Consider the following 20,777-nt stretch of genomic DNA (forward strand, 5'->3'; position numbering starts at 1 on the left):
TATGTTGACTTGTTGTGTTTCATGTACGAGGACACCCAGATCACTCTGTACCGCAGCATTTTGTAGTATTTCTCCAGTCAAATAATATTTTGCTTTTTTATTTTTCCTCCCAAAGTGGATGACTTCACATTTTCCCACATTATATTCCATCTGCCAAATTTTTGTCCATTCACTTAACCTGTCAATATCCCTTTGCAGACACTTTGTGTCCTCATCGCAACTTGCTTTTCCACCTATCTTTGTATCATCAGCAAATTTGGCCACAAGACACTCTGTTCCTTCATCCAAGTCATTGATATATATTGTAAATAGTTGAGGCCCCAGCACTGATCCCTGCGGCACCCCACTAATTACCATTTTGCCATTTTGAAAATGACCCTTTTATCCCGACTCTTTGTTTTCTGTTAGTTAGCCAATCCTCTATCCATGCCAGTATATTACCCAAAACACCATGAGCTCTTATCTTGTGCAGTAATCTTTTATGTGGCACCTTATCGAATGCCTTTTGGAAATCCAAATATACTGCATCCATTGGTTCCCCTTTATCCACCCTGCCCATTACTTCCTCAAAGAACTCTAAAAATACAGGGTACAGAGTAGGCACGAGGGGGAAAGGAAGGGCATCCAAAGCTAGAGCTCCCTGGATGACTAAAGATATAGAGATTAAAATGAAACAGAAAAAGGTGGCTAATGACGAATGTAAGGTTCATAATACAGTACAGAACCAGGCTAAAAATACAGAGGAGATCTAAAAAAGGGAATAAGAGGGGCAAAGAGAGAGTATGAGAATAGATAAACAACTAACATAAAAGGGAACCCAAAAGTCTTTTATAAACATATAAATAGTAAAAGAGTAGTCAGAGGAAGCGTGGGACCGATTAGGGACAAAAAAGGAGATCTTGTTGTGGAGGCAGAGGGTATGGCTGAGGCATTAAATGAATACTTCGCATCTGTCTTCACTAGAGAAGAGGATGCTGCCAATGTAGCAGTAAAGGAGAAGGTAGTAACGATATTGGATAGAATAAAAACAGATAAAGAGGAGATACTTAAAAGATTGGCAGTACTCAAAGTAGAAAAGTCACCTGGTCCAGATGGGATGCATCCTAGGTTACTGAGGGAAGTAAGGGTGGAAATTGCAGACTCTGGTCACAATCTTCCAATCTTCCTTAGATATAGGGATGGTGCCGGAGGACTGGAGGATTGCAAATGTTACATCCTTGTTCAAAAAAGGGGAGGGATAAACCCGGCAATTACAAGCCAGTCAGCCTAACGTCAGTGGTGGGGAAACTTTTAGAGACAATAATCCAGGACAAAATTGATTGGCACTTGGAAAAGTATGGGCTAATAAATGAAAATCAGCACGGATTTGTTAAAGGAAAATCATGTTTGACTAACTTGATTGAGTTCTTTGATGAAGTAACAGAGAGGATTGATGAAGGTAGTGCGGTTGAATGTTGTGTAGTTGAATGTTGTGTAAATGGACTTTCAAAAGGCATTTGATAAAATACCACACCATAGACTTGTGAGCAAAATTAATGCCCATTAAAGGGACAGTGGCAGCATGGATACAAAATTGGCTAAGGGACAGAAAGCAGAGAGTAGTGGTTAACTCCCTGTTTTTCAGACTGGAGGGAAGTATACAGGGGTGTTCCCCACTGCTCTTTTTGATATATATTAATGACTTGGACTTGGGTATAGAGAGTATAATTTCAAAGTTTGCAGATGACATGTAACTCGGAAATGTAGTAAACAATAACAGTAAATAATAACAGCCTTCAGGAGGACATAGACAAAATGGTAAAATAGGCAGACACATGGCAGATGAAATTTAATGCACAGAAACGTGAGGTGATGCATTTTGGTAGGAAGAATGAGAACATAAGAAATAGGAGCAGGAGTAGACCATACAGCCCCTCGAGCCTGCTCTGCCATTCAATAAGATCGTGGCTGATCTTCGACCTCAACTCCACTTTCCTGCCCGATCCACATATCCCATGATTCCCTTAGAGTCCAAAAATTTATCGATCTCAGTCTTGAATATACTCAACGACAAAGCAGCCACAGCCCTCTAGGGTAGAGAATTCCAAATATTCACAACCCTCTGAGTGAAGAAATTCCTCCTCATCTCAGTCCTACATGTCCGACCCCTTATCCTGAGACTATGTCCCCTAGTTCTAGACTCTCCAGCCAGGGGAAACATCCTCTCAGCATCTACCCTGTCAAACCCTCTTAGAATCTTATTTGTTTCAATGAGATCACCTCTTAATCTTCTGAACTCCAGAGAGTGTAGGCCAAATCTACTCAATCTTTCCTCATAGGACAACCCTCTCATTCCAAAAATCAATCCAGTGAAACTTTGTTGCTCCGCCTCTAAGGCAAGTATATCTTTCCTTAGGTAAGGAGATTAAAACTGCACAGGTTTGGTCTCACCAAAGCCCTGTACAATTGCAGCCAGACTTCCTTATTCTTGTAACCCCCTTGCAATAAAGGCCAACATGCCATTTGCCTTCCTAATTGCTTGCTGTACCTGCATGTTAACTTTCTATGTTTTGTGTACAAGGACACCTAAATCCCTCTGAACACCAACATTTAATAGTTTCTCACCATTTAAAAAATATTCCGTTTTTCTATTTTTCCCACCAAAGTGAGGAAAGGCAATATAAACTAAACGGTACAATTTTTAAGGGACTGCAGGACAGAGAGACCTGGGGGTGCACATATACAAACATTTGAAGGTGGCAGGACAAGTTGAGAAAGCTGTTAGAAAAGCATATGGGGTCCTGGGCTTTATTAATAGAGGCATAGCATACAAGGAAGTTATGCTAAACCATTATAAAATACTGGTTAGACCTCAGCTGGAGTACTGAGTTCAATTCTGGGCACCATACTTTAGGAAGGATGTCAAGGCCTTAGAGAAGGTGCAGAAGAGATTTACTAGAGTGGTACCAGGGGTGAGGGACTTCAGTTATGTGGGGAGACTGAAGAAACTGGGGTTGTTCTCCTTAGAACAGAGAAGGTTAAGGGGAGGTTTTGACCGTAAATAAGGAGAAACTGTTTCCAGTGGCAGAAGGGTCGGCAACCAGAGGACACAGATTTAAGGTGATTGGCAAAAGTGCCAGAGGCGACATGAGGAAACATTTTTTTACGCGGCGATTTGTAATGATCTCGAATGCACTGCCTGAAAGGGTGGTGGAAGCAGATTCGGAAGTTACTATTTCGGAAATAGTAACTTCCGAAAAGGAATTGGACAAATACTTGAAGGAAAAAAATTTACAGGGCTATGGGGAAAGAGCAAGGGACTGGGACTAATTGGATAGCTATTTAAAAGAGCCAGCACAGGCACAAAGCGCCGAATGGCCTCCACCTGTGCTGTACCTACTATGATACTATGTGTAGATTTCATGCCCAAGGGAAATAAGTCAGCTGTGGACATCTCATTGCCAAAGCAAGTCCATGATTTCATCTAATTCTGTGTGCCTACTAAATACTAGTCTGCAAGGCGCCTTGTGCCTCCTGCATCAGTGTTCTATCTTCAAAGCATCTTTACACAGGGTTCTGGATCCCCCATAGGCTCCTGACTGTGGATGTATCTGTCCAAACAAGGCCTGACTGGAACATGCACAGTCTAGCATCAGGAACCACATAGCTAAACATTGCTTCCAGTCCCAGGGATCTGTTGGAATCAGGGTCCTGGCGAGAAACTAAGAGAAAATTTGTTAATTCAACTAAAAACTGAATCCAGTTAGTACTATAGTAATTCTACATTTAAACCTGAAAATAAATATTTTTACTTGTTAAGCATAGCTGATTAACAGTGGAATTTTACAGATCAAAGTTCCCCCTCCTCCCAGAAACCAGCAGCCTTCTTTCTAGAATCTAAAAACTTTACCTTTGATGCAAAGAACTTTCTAGCTTTGCAATGTAGTTCTTCTTTTCTATAAGTTCACTGTAAAATAAGCAAATACATGGTGCATTGTTGAACCTGGAGTATTGATTACATTACAACTTGGAACATATGGGTTGTTGGTTTTCCTCTGGTTTTATTATCATCAGCACTGTGGTGTTTAATCACAAGGTTCAAATAAGAAAATGTCCTTGCAGTGTAATGTTCAATCAACATGGGGTAGAAATTCTTCAGGGGTTCTCTGGATCTCCCACTGTAGCTTCATCTATAACAAATGTCTTCTTTGTGATGTCTTAAGTTTTATATCTGCAGTGTGATGAACGCTCTCAAAACTTAAGACATAGATGTGGAGCTTAGTAATCTCCTGTGCTGTTGCTCAATGAACTAAAAAATTGTATTTCTTTCTCTATAACTGTTTCTCTGCTTCCTTCCCATTCTCTAATTCTTTCTGTGCTTCTCTCCCTGTCTTCAGTTTGTTTTCCACTCTTTTTCACAGTATCTGTTTGGCACTCAGAAACTTTTCTCATTGCAGTGCTGCATTTCCCTTTCCTTCCTGCAGTCTCCTCTCACTTCTCGGCCAATGATATGGCTCTCATACACGTTCCTTTGCTGATATAATCAATGTTTTATCTTAGTTAAGGCTTAGGGAACATAGAGAATATGACACCAAAGCAGTACCGGGTCAGAGGTGGGTACTGAGACCACAGAGGTAATTTTAACACCCAAGAACTGGTGCGCATCCAAACGCGCCTGGGTTAAACCCACTTCCGGGTTTAACCCAGGCGCGTTTGGATGCCGTCCCCCATTAAAGCCAGTGGGCTGATATTTAAAGGGGCAATGTACCTCACTGCGATAGTTGAGGCACTTAATTTTTTTATGTATTAGAAACGTCAAACCTTACCTGTTCAGGTTTCCGATCGTTTATGATTCATGTCAGGTGAAAGCAGGTGGGAGGGGCCGGATCCATGAGGTGAGTGCCTTTGTTGCACTGCTTGTGGGCCAGGAGGAGTACGAGTGCTTCATCCAGGCCCAACAAGCTCATCTGGCTTGATCGGAGTCCACGATCGGCTGACCCTCCTCCACCCCAATCTTCTCCAAGGCCCACCCGATGTCGTCCATGTCCCTCCACCTCCCTCCGATTTCTTCCACGGCCCACGATCTCTCTCTTCCTCCCTCCTCCACGATTCACGCTTCTTTTCCTTCCGACAAGCACAAGTACTTGCCTTCAACTGAGTTGCGATCGCAAATTGCGATGCACGCACTTGGCTTCCGGGTTCCCCACGCGAATATCTAAGCACGCGCTGGGTTCACGGCTCCGAGCTAAAATCATGCCCCATGTGTCTGGGAGGGAATGTAACATATGTAGGTGAGGGACAAATTGGAGAGTTGGGTTTGGGGCTCAGGGCAGGAGGAAACGGGGAGGGCTTAGGCCTGGGTTGGCATGTGTGATAAAGTACTTGGAGAGGTAAGGAGGTGGGAAGGAATGGGTGGCCTGGAAATAAGGCAGACAGTCCCAATGCTAGGAGTATCACTAGAACCATCCGGCTATAGAACCTTGATCCAGACATGGACACAAGAGCTGAATGCCAGAGGAGAGGTGAGAGTGGCTGCCTCTGATAATTCAACATCAGGGTAGCATTCGACTGAATATGGCACTAAGGTGTCCAAGCAAAACTGAAGTCCTTGGGGGAATAAACCGTCCAACGGCTGGAGCCATACCTGATGCTAAAAAAGATGGTTGTAGGTGTTGGAGGCCAATCATCACAACCACAGGACATCACCGTTGTAGTTCCTCAGTTCGACCATCCTCAACTACTTCATTAATAAACTTCCCTCCATCATAAAGTCAGGAGTGGATCTGTATGCTCCTGATTCCATACGGTTCAGTTCCATTCACAACTCTTCCGATAATGATGTAGGGTGTTGGGTTGTATAAATAAAACTATTCAATATAAGTCAAAGGACACCATTCTGTCATAATACAGGGCCTTCATTAGACTGCATCTAGAGTACTGCGCCCAGTTTTAGTCCTCTCATATGGTGGATGACATAGTGGCCTTGGAAAAGGTCCGGAGGAGAGCTACAAGAATTATTCCTAGCTTAAAGGACCTTAGTTACTCAGATAGGCTTAAAGAGCTGGGTCTATTTAATTTACAGCAGCATAGACTTAGAGGAGACCTAAGAGATATATAAAATAATGAAAGAGCTGGATTGCATACCTACTGATCAACTATTTCAGTTGACAGATTGGGGACGAACAAAGGACATGCATTTAAATTAAAGAGTAGGAATAGGTTCGATGTTAGACGGTTTTTCTTTTCCCAGAGAGTAGTGAGCCTCAGAAATGCATTGCAGGCTTGTGTGGTGTGTGCTGATTTTCTGCATGCCTTCAAAAGGGTGCTGGACCAGTTCTTGGCTGGGGCAGAGATCACATCATATAAAAGGTAAGTGGTGTAACAGTTAACGTACTCATGATCAATGTGATCACCCACACTCCTTTCAATCACCTGGATGGGGTCAGAGAAGAATTTTCCATATTTTTTTCCCCTTATTGGCCCTGGGGTTTTTTTGCCTCTCCCAGGAGATGCTGACTAGGAAGCTCCAAGCATCATCAGTGCAGGGCAGGCTTGATGGACCAGCTGGTCTTTTCCTGCCCGTCATTTTTGTATGTTCGTATGAAATTAGGTATAGATGTGATGCCAAACCTATACAAATCATTGGTTAAGCTGCAGTTAGAATATTGGTGTAGATTTTCATCTTCACCACCTGGGCTAAATCTGGCAGAGCTGATTGGTTGCCTTTTATAGAACCTGCCTGATTTTCATTCCATTGAGAGTTGTTGAACTTGGAATCCCAGAAACAGTGGTGGAAGTGGAATGCAGAATAGCTTTTTAAAGGGAAGTGCATAGCTCTTTGAAAAAGAAAATAAAAGGAAAGTGTACAGGAAAAGGCCAGGGGAAAGGGGCTAAGTGGATAGCTCTTTCAGAAAGCTAGCACAGGCATGATGGGCTGAATGATCTTATTCTGTGCTGTAAAGTTCTGTGATCCTAAGATTTTCACTCACACCTGCAAAGGCATACACAGAACCACACAAAAATCACAAAAAGTTAGTTGCAATGTGAGCTCGGTTAGAAGGTATGTCTTAGGAGCCAGCATTTTAATTTTTGTCCCTTTTCTGTAATTGTAGGCTCAAATGCAAGACTGTGCATTACTAGTGGCTCAGGATAAGACTGTACCTCACACCACTATAAGAAGGGAGAGATCACTTTGATAGGATTGTACTACAGACCCCCAAATAGTCAACGGGAAATTGAGGAGCAAATATGTAAGGAGATTACAGACAGCTGCAAGAAAAATAGGGTGGTAATAGTAGGGGACTTTAACTTTCCCAACATTGACTGGGACAGCCATAGCATTAGGGGCTTGGATGGAGAGAAATTTGTTGAGTGCATTCAGGAGGAATTTCTCATTCAGTATGTGGATGGCCCGACTAGAGAGGGGGCAAAACTTGACCTCCTCTTGGGAAATAAGGAAGGGCAGGTGACAGAAGTGTTAGTGAGGGATCACTTTGGGACCAGTGATCATAATTCCATTAGTTTTAAGATAGCTATGGAGAATGATAGGTCTGGCCCAAAAGTTAAAATTCTAAATTGGGGAAAGGCCAATTTTGATGGTATTAGACAGGAACTTTCAGAAGTTGATTGGGAGAGTCTGTTGGCAGGCAAAGGGACGTCTGGTAAGTGGGAGGCTTTCAAAAGTGTGTTAACCAGGGTTCAGGGTAAGCACATTCCTTATAAAGTGAAGGGCAAGGCTGGTAGAAGTAGGGAACCTTGGATGACTCGGGAGATTGAGGCACTAGTCAAAAAGAAGAAGGAGGCATATGACATGCATAGACAGCTGGGATCAAGTGGATCCCTTGAAGAGTATAGAGATTGCCGGAGTAGAGTTAAGAGAGAAATCAGGAGGGCAAAAAGGGGACATGAGATTGCTTTGGCAGATAAGGCAAAGGAGAATCCAAAGAGCTTCTACAAGTACATAAAGGGCAAAAGAGTAACTAGGGAGAGAGTAGGGCCTCTTAAGGATCAACAAGGTCATCTATGTGCGGAACCACAAGAGATGGGTGAGATCCTGAATGAATATTTCACATCGGTATTTACGGTTGAGAAAGCCATGGATGTTAGGGAACTTGGGGAAATAAATAGTGATGTCTTGAGGAGTGTACATATTACAGAGAGGGAGGTGCTGGAAGTCTTAACGCGCATCAAGGTAGATAAATCTCCGGGACCTGATGAAATGTATCCCAGGACGTTATGGGAGGTTAGGGAGGAAATTGCGGGTCCCCTAGCAGAGATATTTCAATCATCGACAGCTACAGGTGAGGTGCCTGAAGATTGGAGGGCAGCAAATGTTGTGCCTTTGTTTAAGAAGGGTGGCAGGGAAAAGCCTGGGAACTACAGACCGGTGAGCCTGACATCTGTAGTGGGTAAGTTGTTAGAGGGTATTCTGAGGGACAGGATCTACAGGCATTTGGAGAGGCAGGGACTGATTAGGAACAGTCAGCATGGTTTTGTGAGAGGAAAATCATGTGTCACGAATTTGATTGAGTTTTTTGAAGGGGTAACCAAGAAGATAGATGAGGGCTGTGCAGTAGACGTGGTCTACATGGACTTCAGCAAAGCCTTTGACAAGGTACCGCATGGTAGGTTGTTACATAAGGTTAAATCTCATGGGATCCAAGGTGAGGTAGCCAATTGGATACAAAATTGGCTTGACGACAGAAGACAGAAGGTGGTTGTAGAGGGTTGTTTTTCAAACTGGAGGCCTGTGTCCAGCGGTGTGCCTCAGGGATCGGTGCTGGGTCCGCTGTTATTTGTTATTTATATTAATGATTTGGATGAGAATTTAGGAGGCATGGTTAGTAAGTTTGCAGATGACACCAAGATTGGTGGCATTGTGGACAGTGAAGAAGGTTATCTAGGATTGCAGCGGGACCTTGATAAATTGGGCCAGTGAGCCGATGAATGGCAGATGGAGTTTAATTTAGATAAATGTGAGGTGATGCATTTTGGTAGATCGAATCGGGCCAGGACCTACTCCGTTAATGGTAGGGCGTTGGGGAGAGTTATAGAACAAAGAGATCTAGGAGTACAGGTTCATAGCTCTTTGAAAGTAGAGTCACAGGTGGATAGGGTGGTGAAGAAGGCATTCGGCATGCTTGGTTTCATTGGTCAGAATATTGAATACAGGAGTTGGGATGTCTTGTTGAAGTTGTACAGGACATTAGTAAGGCCACACTTGGAATACTGTGTACAGTTCTGGTCACCCTATTATAGAAAGGATATTATTAAACTAGAAAGAGTGCAGGAAAGATTTACTAGGATGCTACCGGGACTTGATGGTTTGACTTATAGGGAGAGGTTAGACAGACTGGGACATTTTTCCCTGGAGAGTAGGAGGTTAAGGGGTGATCTTATAGAAGTCTATAAAATAATGAGGGGCATAGATAAGGTCGATAGTCAAAATCTTTTCCCAAAGGTAGGGGAGTCTATAACGAGGGGGCATAGATTTAAGGTGAGAGGGGAGAGATACAAAAGGGTCCAGAGGGGCAATTTTTTCACTCAAAGGGTGGTGAGTGTCTGGAACGAGCTGCCAGAGGCAGTAGTAGAGGCGGGTACAATTTTGTCTTTTAAAAAGCATTTGGACAGTTACATGGGTAAGATGGGTATAGAGGGATATGGGCCAAGTGCAGGCAATTGGGACTAGCTTAGTGGTATAAACTGGGCGACATGGACATGTTGGGCCGAAGGGCCTGTTTCCATGTTGTAACTTCTATGATTCTATGATTCTATGTGTCCTTCTCACCAACAACTGCAAGCACCAAAACAGCTGCACATATCCCAGATATTAAACGTAGTGAGGTAGCACCAAGTGAGACACAGTGCATAGGACAGGAGGAGTAAGTGGTAATGGCAAAGCGGCAAAAGGGACCTGCTGGGAGTGTCATGTGGCTGCCATCAATGACTCCTCAACTTTGATGTGGAGATGCCGGTGATGGACTGGGGTTGACAATTGTAAACAATTTTACAACACCAAGTTATAGTCCAACAATTTTTATTTGAAATCTACAAGCTTTCGGAGGCTTCCTCCTTCATTTACAACATTTACCCGATGAAGGAGGAAGCCTCCGAAAGCTTGTAGATTTCAAATAAAAATTGTTGGACTATAACTTGGTGTTGTAAAATTGTTTACAATCCTCAACTTTGGGAAATGTAGCAGTGGGGTAACATTGGGCATCGTTGTCATGCTACTGTTGTTTGTGCATCAGTCATCTGTGATATATGTAATAAGTGTTGTAAGCTCTGGTACAAAACCCCTGAAAGGCTTTTAATTGCAAAATATAGCAACAAAGACAAAGAACCTCCTACCATTGCAATTGTTCTTTTCTCTGTGTGATATGCTGTATATACGCTTTCAATTTTGCATGCTGAAATTATGAAAGAAATATATACATTATCAATCACATTGCTAATAAACCGGATATAATCACATAAAAGGGAGCTTCTGTGACCACTGACAATTTAAATCATAAGGGATGAGAATGCATGAGTAGTTGGGGGTACAGATCTCACCTGACAAATCTAATGTCCTATTATTTGTACCATTTTATACCCTATTGCTCAATTATTTACTCACATCTACTTTTTTCATTACACTTCACACACCGAAGAAAGTATGGCCCTAAGATTCTAAATCTTGCCTGATGCAGGGCAGAGTCCCCATGAACAATGTTGCGTCCTCCTTGCTCTCATTGCGCATATTACAGAGTCAAAAACCTGCGGTCCTTCGGCACACTCCCACCGTGACTCCGGTGCAGGCTCATGCAACCTTTGTTATTGTGGGCTGAGACCTGTTACGCACCCAATTTGCACAGTACAGGATAATGCGGTGAGGAAACGCCTGTTCACCAGACATGCACTGGGCTCATAAAGGCCTCAAAAAATGTAATGAGGTCATTGCCCTATAATCCTGAACAGGACCTATAAAATTGGTGCACCATAGTTAGTGTGTTCAGCTATGTTGTTTCCTGTTACTTAAAGGGAGTCAGTTTGGTCGTTGCATCACATAGATGCATGTTATCCTAGCAATTTCCTTGATTATTTCATGGTACCCTTGCGTTTCACTACTCAGCTATTATACCCTCTGAAAGCTGCACCTTATTTGCCCTTTGTGGGTGTTAACGAAGGGAACTGTAATTGAGTTCTGCCCAAATAGGACTTGTAGGTATCTCACTGGCATTCCCTCTCTATCTGCTGGGTCTGCAGGAGGAAGGGAAGGATCAGGAGAGCTATGAAGTACAGGCCATCCTAGATATCCAAAATCTGATGGGCCTAGAAATTCGGGCAGCAGGATACTATCAATCCGCCTAAATGGTGAAGCCTGAGACCCCCCCCCAATATTGGGCCTCGAGCCGCATTTCCATGGAGCCAGCAAGCTGTCGGCTAGTCATAATTGAAGATCAGGCCGCTGCTCCTCTCAGTTCCACATTAAATCCATGTGCTGCTGCCAGGCACCGCTCACCCTCCTGCCAATTGCTTTTCCCCACCCCGGATTCTCCTCACAATCTCAGCTGGCATCCGAGCCAGTCAATCTTGGTGCCTCCCGGGACCAGCGAACTGCCTCAGGGGTCATGACAGGCCCCTGCAACTCGCTAGTAATAAGCAAAGAAGGCCGGCCACCGGCCTCTTTAGGTGTGTGCAGCACTGGGATCATGCCCCAATTCGGTCCAATTTCTAGGCCGACGTCTTTGGTGAGTGAACAGTTGCTGTGCATTCTCCCTCTGTTATGCTCATTGTTTTGACATTTTTGATGGCAAACACTAATATTGGTACAGGCACACATATAGAATGATAAAATGGTTACAGCACAGGAGACGATCGTGCCTGTGCCGGTTCTTTGAAAGAGCTATCCAACTAGTCTCACTCCCCTGCTCTTTCCCCATAGCCCTGCAATTCTTTCCCCTTCAAGCATTTATCCAATATCCTTTTGAAAGTTACAGATGAATCTGCTTCCCTTTCAGGCAGTGCATTTCAGATCACAACAATTTGCTGCATAAAAAAATTTTTCCTTAGCTCCCCTCTTGTATTTTCAGAGAATATTGAAATACTGTTAGTGTTGGTTACTATGTTTCTATGGTTCTGCATTGAATCACAAGCTAATGATCCAAACTAGGAATGTTAGATTACAGAGAAGAGAAAAGTTTATTTTCTAAAATATTTACTATTCATAGCTCAATATGAGAAACCATTTCTCGAGATGCAGCTTCTGTTGATTAAAATAGTTCCTGTATCTTGTGAAATGGTTTTGAATGTTGCCGATTTATTAATGCTCACGAATGCTCCAGGTAGAGTCTCTAAGTGTCATTCACATTGTAATTGAGTAGTGATAATCTTGATTGTTACCCTCAAGCGCCTCTTATAACTCTTCATACAAGTCAAACACCATCTTCTCATTAAAGAATAAATTCATATTTTACAACATGAATGCAAAAAAAAAGGAATTTGCAGACATTAATTTAATTAATTTAAACTTAAGGGAATGATAAGTGCTCCAGCGCTCCCAGCGGACAGCTGTGCTCAAAGGGAGTGCTACAGTGTTGTAGCTTCGACCCATGCTCTCTTCAAGCACATTGCTCAGCTGAAATGTAAGATCACTGAATTTATTCTCAATATTCTCTGAAAATACATTTTCTATTCTGGGGGTTTATAGAAAATACTACAATCCACAAAAAGAAAAGATGCTCTGTGATCACTGTCATTATGTAGACCTTCACAACGATAGGGTAGATAGAGAGAAACTATTTCCTCTGGTGGGAGTGTCCAGAACAAGGGGGCATAACCTTAAAATTAGTGCTAGGCAGTCAGGGGTGATGTCAGGAAGGACTCCTTCACACAAAGGGTAGTGGAAATCTGGAACTCTCTCCCCCAAAAAGCTATTGAGGCTAGGTCAATTGAAAATTTCAAAACTGAGCTTGATAGATTTTTGTTAGGTAAGGGTTTTAAGGGTCATGGAACCAAGGCAAGTACATGGAGTTAAGATCAGCCACGATCTAACTGAATGGCAGAACAGGCTTGAGGTGCTGAGTGGCCTACTCCTGTTCCTATGTTTTGAATTGCCCACTGAATATCATGCAGATTTATTTGCCGTAACAATGGTTTCAGAGAAGTTTGTCAAAGATTGCAAGTTACCTCCTCTATTTCGTTTGCACACAAATGTCTTCTGTGTTTCTCCTGGAAATCCATAATCTAGGATAATACAATTAGAAGCACAATAATAATTACGCATTCATAACTAATCAAAAAGCTAGTTCCATAATAATTTTAGAAGTTAATTACCTGTACAAACTCCTTTAAAGATCTCTCACAAACTTTCTCTGGCTGTGTAAAAAGTGCCTTGAGGTCAGGATCCATCTACACAAAAAATAACTGAAAGTGTATTATTTTATAAAAAAAAACAATGAATGACTCCCTTAAAGGAGTCCTTTAAGTACTGTGGTGCTGAGCAAAGGTGGCTGGAGTGAAGGATGAAACAGGTCACATGTGTGTGTTTATAATACACAAGCTGGTGCAGTACCAAATGCATTTCAGCCTATCTACCTCTGAAACCCTCATTCATGCCTCTGTCTCCAGACTCGATTACTCAATGCTCTCCTAGCAGGCCTCCTATCCTCCACCCACCATAAACTTTTAGCTCATCCAAAACTCTGCTGCATATCCTATCCGGCATCAAGTCCAGATCACCCATCACCCCTGTTCTCGCTGACCTACATTGGCTCCTGGTCCTTCAGCACCTCAAATTAAAATTTTCATCTTGTATTTAAATTCATCCTTGGCCTCACATTACCCTATCTCTGTAACCTCTCCCAGTGGTGGGCATGCTTTCAGCCACCCAAGACCACATTCTAGATAGCCCTCCTTAAACCTCTCCTCCTTTAAGAACCTCCTTATCATAGCCCACATCTTTGACCAAACTTTTGGTCATCCTCCTAATCTCTCCTTCTATGTCTCATGATCCATTTTTCCTTATACCACTATGAAGCGCTTTAGGATGTTCTTGTGCGCCAAATAAATGCAAATTGTTGTTGTTGATGTAATCACTGTTAAATTGTCCATCAGTACCATTGAGTGCCAAGGGCACATAACTCATAATGCATGCACAAAGCCTTGCTTATAAGCCTCTGAGTGTAATTGATTTCTACTAAATGAAAATGTTAGAATAGTAAAACAGTAAAAACTAAAAGATAGTTTGCTGTACCAGCAGATTTAAAAAATGTAAATTACATGTTTCACTTTGCACTAATGGCAGTGTCATTCGATGAACTGCTAAAAGGTCCTGATATATAAATGCAAGTCTTTTTTTCTTTATAGTGTTTGGAGTCATCTGCTTTTTATGAGAAATGTTAATGTACCAGCAAGAAGCCCTGGCCACCATCAGTGGTGCATATTGAATAATCAGTCACACACTGCCCATAATACAATGAAAATGATCATTATATTTTTTGTGCTTGTCAAGGTGAGGAATGTTAGTGCTGGGGAATGGAGCTATTCCCACTCCAGTTAACCACCATTAACATTAAGAACTCCCAGGTTGGCTGTAGCACAGCCAGATGCAGAGCAAAACTACTCTGCCTTAACAGATAGCACCAATATTGTTAGTGGCCTTGATGATTATTATATTTTCAATTAATTATGTAGTTAGTCTTCTCATCTTTTGCTAAGCCTCGGGATACAAAGAAAGATGATAGGGAAGATGTGCTTTAGAATGCTGGTAGGAAAGAGGTAGATTGCAGGTACTGAATGTAGCAGTACTGGTCAATAGGGGAGGTGTGTGTCGGTAGTATTGGGAGGTTGATATAAAAGTGGGTGGAGTTCTGATGGGATACGATTCCATTTTCTGCTCCTGGCTGCTGTTTTTACACTGCTACAACAGATAGCCTGGTGTAGAAAATGTAGACTACTTTCTCTTACCTCTCTCTGTAGTCATGTTGTGGAGAGTGAGCCATTGTGTGGTTTTCCTTCTGTCTCTTCCTTGCATTTCCCTCCCTTTTTTTGTTTTCTGTGTGCTGCTCCACATCTCTCTCTTTTTTCTGCTTCTGTTTATGTGTGTGTCTCTCTCTCGCTCCTCTTTTACTTCCATCTCTCTCTGTCTAGTTCTGATACTCTTTTATTCTCATCTCTGTCTGTCTCTCACCTCTTCTGCTTCTATCTCTTTGTCTGCGCTCTCAGGTTGGAGGGTGGGGTGGGGGCAGGGGCGGGGGTTGCAAGCTGGGAGAGCAATCTGACCAGACCGGCTTTAGGGTGAGGAGTCATGGCTGATGGGTCACCGGTTGGCAAAGAGATCTGACTCAGGCCAAATTTCAGGTTACGGTTAGGGGAAAGGATCCAGTCAAGGCCGCAAGCCAGCCTCTGGGAATAGGAGGGGATCTGGCTAAACATGCAAGCCGACATTGAAGTTCAGGCCAGGGCCCAAAAACTAGGGTCAGGCAGCTGGCCACAGCACAAATTGGGAGCTGGCAGGCCTATAAGATTAAGTGTTAACTGTAATTTAAATGTGGCAGCTTGGCTTAATAGCTAGGTGTGATGGAAATAGCATGCGTGGTATTTCCTGGCAGTACAGGAAATACAAACTTGCAAAACCTTTTAATTTGTTTTACACCTATAAAGTATTTGAGAAGCTGTATTACCTTTTGAGGATATGCCAAAAGGGCTTCATACGATGAGGACTTTTATTTCTAGGCCATTAAAAGATTTTTTAAAAGACACATGTTCCCAAAGGAACAAATCCTATCATATTATGCCATATTTTCCTTAATTTTATCTGAAAAAACAAAAGGGAACAGTTTCTTTGAACAGTCCCTTATTTACTAGTGTTCACTGTGGATATTCCTCCTGGCACACTGAAGAAAACAGCAACGAAAGCAATGTACAGCAGTGTTGTTACCTCACTTACACGTTACAGAAATCCACTCAAATATTGATTTAGTGCTTTTATGCAAGTTCACTGCTAAGGTAATTTAACACTCGTCCACTAGATTATAAAAGGATAACTGACATATCATATTATAAATTAATTTTATGCTTGTAAAGATCAATGTCACATTCATTTGGTTATACATAACAAAAATGAGTAAAAAAATTTGAATAATTTCATAAAATAAAGTTAAGCACATATATTTTGCCAAACTGTAAAGTAAGATTTATCACAGGCTTCTTAAACTTCCTATTGACTGATATGTTACAGTGAGAGAGGGCAGGATCCAAATAATGAAAATAAGAAGAAAAATCAAACAAGCAGTAAAATGGTGCAACTTCTCAAATTACCTTATCTGAGAGAAATAAAGTGCAACAACGTGCTTTGCATACACAGCATATGTCCATATTTCCTAATAAAAATACAAGTATAAAATATTAGAAGCAGTGTACATGTAGCATTATTTCCTTTATAAAACATAGAATGATAGAATGGTTACAGCACAGAAGGAGGCCATTCGGTCCATTGAGCCCATGCCAGCTCTTTATAAGAGCAATCCAGTTAGTCCCATTCCCCCGCTCTTTCCCCGGAGCCCTGCAAATTTTTTCCCTTCAATTATTTATCCAATTCCTTTTTGAAAGCCACAATTGAATTTTCTTCCACCACCCTTTCAGGCAGCGCATTCCAGATCATAACTACTCGATGCGTAAAAAAGTTTTTCTTCATGTCGCCTTTGGTTCTTCTGCCAATCACTTTAAATCTGTATCCTCTGGTTCTCAACCCTTCCGCTAATGGGAACAGTTTCTCTTTATTTACTTTATCTAAACCCTTCATGGTTCTATCAAATCTCCTCTCAACCTTCTCTGCTCTAAGGACAACAACCCAGCTTCTCCAGTCTATCCACGTAACTGAAATCCCTCATCCCTGGAACCATTCCAGTAAATCTTTTCTGCACTCTCTCTAAGGCCTTCACATCCTTCCTAAAGTGCCCAGAATTTGACACAATACTCCAGTTGTGACACAACCAGTGTTTTATAAAGGTTCAACATAACTTCCTTGCTTTTGTACTCTATGTCTCTATTTATAAAGCCCAGGATCCTGTATGCTTTTTTAACCACTTTCTCAACCTGTCCTGACACCTTCAAAGATTTGTGCACATATACCTCCAGGTTCCTCTGTTCCTGCATCCCCTTTAAAATCGTACCATTTAGTTTACATTGTCTCTCCTCATTCTTCTTGCCAAAATCTATCACTTCGCACTTCTCTGCGTTATATTTCATCTGCCATGTGTCTGCCCATTCCACCAGCCTGTCTATGTCCACTTGAAGTCTATTACTATCCTCCTCACTGTTTACTACACTTCCAAGTTTTGTGTCGTCTGAAAATTTTGAAATTGTGCCCTGTACACCCAAGTCCAAGTCATTAATATATATCAAAAAAAGCTGTGATCCTAGAACCGACCCCTGGGGAACACCACTGTATACCTTCCTCCAGTCCGAAAAACAACAGTTCATCACTACTCTCTGTTTCCTGTCACTTGGCCCTTTTATTCCATGGGCTTCAATTTTGCTGACAAGCCTATGCGGCACTTTATCAAATGCCTTTTGAAAGTCCTCAGCCATGCCCTCTGCCTCCATGCATGGATCTCCTTATTGGTCCCTTATCGGTCCCATCCCTCCTCTTACTACCCGTTTACTATTTATATAGAAGACTTTTGGATTCCCTTTTTATGTTAGCTGCCAGTCTATTCTCATACTCTCTCTTTGCTCCTCTTATTTCCTTTTCCACTTCTCCTCTGTACTTTCTATATTCAGCCTGACATCTATCATAAGTCCCCTTTTTCTGCTTACTGTCTATCTCTTTTGTCATCCAGGGAGCTCTGGCATATTTGAAATCGGGAAACAGAAAGACAACTCAACTGTTCCTAGTTTGCATAAGTGTCAGCTGTGGCTCAGTGACAGTATTCTCACCTTGAGTCAGAAAGTTGTGGGTTGAAATCTCACTCCAGAGACTTGAGCACAAAATCTAGGCTGATACCAGTGCAGTACTGAGGGAATGCTGCACTGTTAGAGGTGCCATCTTTCTGATGGGATGTTAAACCGAGGCCCTGTCTGCCCTCTCAGGTGGATGTAAAAGATCCCACGTCACTATTTTGAAGAAGGGCAGGGGAGTTCTCCCCAGTGTCCTGGCCAATATATGTCCCTTAACCAACATCATTAAAACCAAATTATCTGGTAATTATCACTGACCACATTGCTGTTTGTGGGACCTAGCTGCATGCAAATTGGGTGCCACGTTTCCTACTTTGCAATAGTGACTACACTTCAAAAGTACTACATTGGCTGTAAAGTGCTTTGGGACGTCCTGAGGTTGTGAAAGGCGCTATATAAATGCAAGTCTTTTCTTTCTTTATAAGTACCAAAGGTACAGCCTATGTTTGTTGGAATAGTGAAGTGCAAAATCAGAGGATCTCTCTGGAGCACGGTTCCGATGTTCAGCTGCCAAGATGCAGCCATTTTTAATCTGGCCTCTCTGTTCAAGGCCACCGATAAAAGTTTTTTTTTTATATTCATTCTTGACATGTGGGTGTCGCTGGCATAATTGCCCATCCCTCATTGCCCTCGAGAAGGTGGTGGTGGTGGGTCTTCTTCTTGAACTGCCGCAGTCCATGTGGTGAAGGAGCTCCCACATTGCTGTTACAAAGGAAGTTCAAGGATTTTGACCCAGCGACAATGAAGGAACAGCGATGAATGTCCAAGTAGGAATGGTGTGTGACTTAGTGGGAAACTTGAAGATGAAATTTTCCCATTCACCTACAGCCCTTTTCCTTCTAGGTGATGGAGGTTGTGGGTTTGGGAGGTTCTGCCGAAAAAGCCTTGGTGAGTTGCTGCAGTACATCTTGTAGATAGTACGGCCCCAGTACACCGATGATGGAAGGAGTGGATGTTTAAGCTAGTGGATGGGCGTCAATCAAACGGACTGCTTTGTCCTGGATAGTGTCGACCATTTTGAGCGTTATTAGAGCTGCACCCATTCAGGCAAGTGGAGAGTATACCATCACACTCCTGACTTGTGCATTATAGGTGATAGAGATGCTTTGGGGAGTCAGGAGGTGAGCCACTTGCTGCAAAATACCCAACCTCTGACCTGCTTTAGTGGCCACGGCATTTCAGTAGCAAGTCCAATTCAGTTTGTGGTCAATGGTGACCCCCGGGATGTTGATGTTGGGGGACTCGGCAATGGTAATGCCAATGAATGTCAAGGGGAGGTGGTTATGCTCTCTCTTGTGGAAGATGGTCATTGCCTGGCACTTGTGTGGCACGAATGTTACTTGCCACTTACCAGCCCAAGCTGGATGTTGTCCAGGTCTTGCTGCAGCGGGCATGGACTGCTTCATTATCTGAGGATGGAGCTGAACATTATGCAATCATCAGTGAACATCCCCACTTCTGACCTTATGATGGAGGGAAGGTCTTTGATAAAGCAGTTGACGATAGCTGTTGACAATAGTTGGGCCTGGGACACTGCCCTAAGATATTCCTACAGCGATGTCCTGGGGCTGAGATGATTGGCTTTCAACAGCTACAGCCATCTTCCTGTGTGCCAGGTATGACTCCAGCCACTGGAGAGTTTTCCCCCTGATCCCCACTGATACAGTTTTACTAGGGCTCTTTGGTGCCGTACTTCGTCCAATGCTGCCTTGATGTTAAGGGCAGTCACTCTCACCTCACCTCTGGAATTCAGCTTGTGTCATGTTTGGACCATGGTGGTAATGAAGTCTGGAGCTGAGTGGTTCTGGCGGAACCCAAACTGAGCATCGGTGAGCAAGTTATTGGTAAGTGCTGCCTGATAGCACTATTCACGACTCCTTCCATCTTTTACACTCACATGCTGGGCTCCACCATCATTGAGGATGGGGATTTTTTTTTAAATTCGTTCTTGGGATGTGGGTGTCGCTGGCAAGACCAGCATTTATTGCCTGTCCCTAATTGCCCTTGAGATGTTCACGGAGCCTCCTCCTCCCGTTAGTTGCTTAACTGTCCACCAATATTCGCGACTGAATGTGACAGGACTGCAGAGCTGTGACCTGATCTGCTGGTTGTGGGATTGATTAGCTCTGTCTATAGCATGCTGCTTCCATTGTTTAGCGTGCGTGTAGTCCTGTGTTGTAGCTTCATCAGGTTGGCACCTCATTTTTAGGTCTGCCTGGTGCTGCTCCTGGCATGCTCGTCTACACTCCTCATTGAACCAGGATTGATCATCTGGCTTGATGGTGATGGAGGAGTGAGGGATACACAGGGCCATGAGGTTACAGATTGTAGTGGTATACAATTCTGCTGCTGATGATGACCCACAGCACCTCATGGATGCCCAGTTTTCAGCTGCTAGATCTGTTCTTTATCTATCCCACTTAGCAAGGTAGTAGTGCCACACGACACGATAGAGGGTGTCCTCAGTATGAAGACGGGAATTGGTCTTCACGAGGACCGTGCGGTGGTCACTCTTACAAATGTTAGCATGGGCAGATTCATCTGCAACAGGTAGATTGGTGAGGACGAATTCAAGTAGCTTATTTCCTCATGTTGGTTCTCTCACCACCTGCTGCAAGCCCAGTCTGGCAGTTATGTCCTTCAGGGCTCAGGCATTTGGGTCAGTGGTGGAACTACCGAGCCACTCTTGGTGATGGGCATTGAAGTCCCCCACCCAGAGTACATTCTGTGCCCTTGCCACTTTCAGTGCTTCCTTCATCAGCTGAGGCAGGGCGGTAGATGGTAATCAGCAAGAGATTTCCTTGCTCATGTTTGACCTGAAGACATGAAACGGTCATCGGGTCCGGAGTCAACGT

The sequence above is a fragment of the Heptranchias perlo genome, chromosome 1, assembly GCF_035084215.1.
Source record: "Heptranchias perlo isolate sHepPer1 chromosome 1, sHepPer1.hap1, whole genome shotgun sequence".
In the NCBI taxonomy this organism is placed as follows: domain Eukaryota; kingdom Metazoa; phylum Chordata; class Chondrichthyes; order Hexanchiformes; family Hexanchidae; genus Heptranchias; species Heptranchias perlo.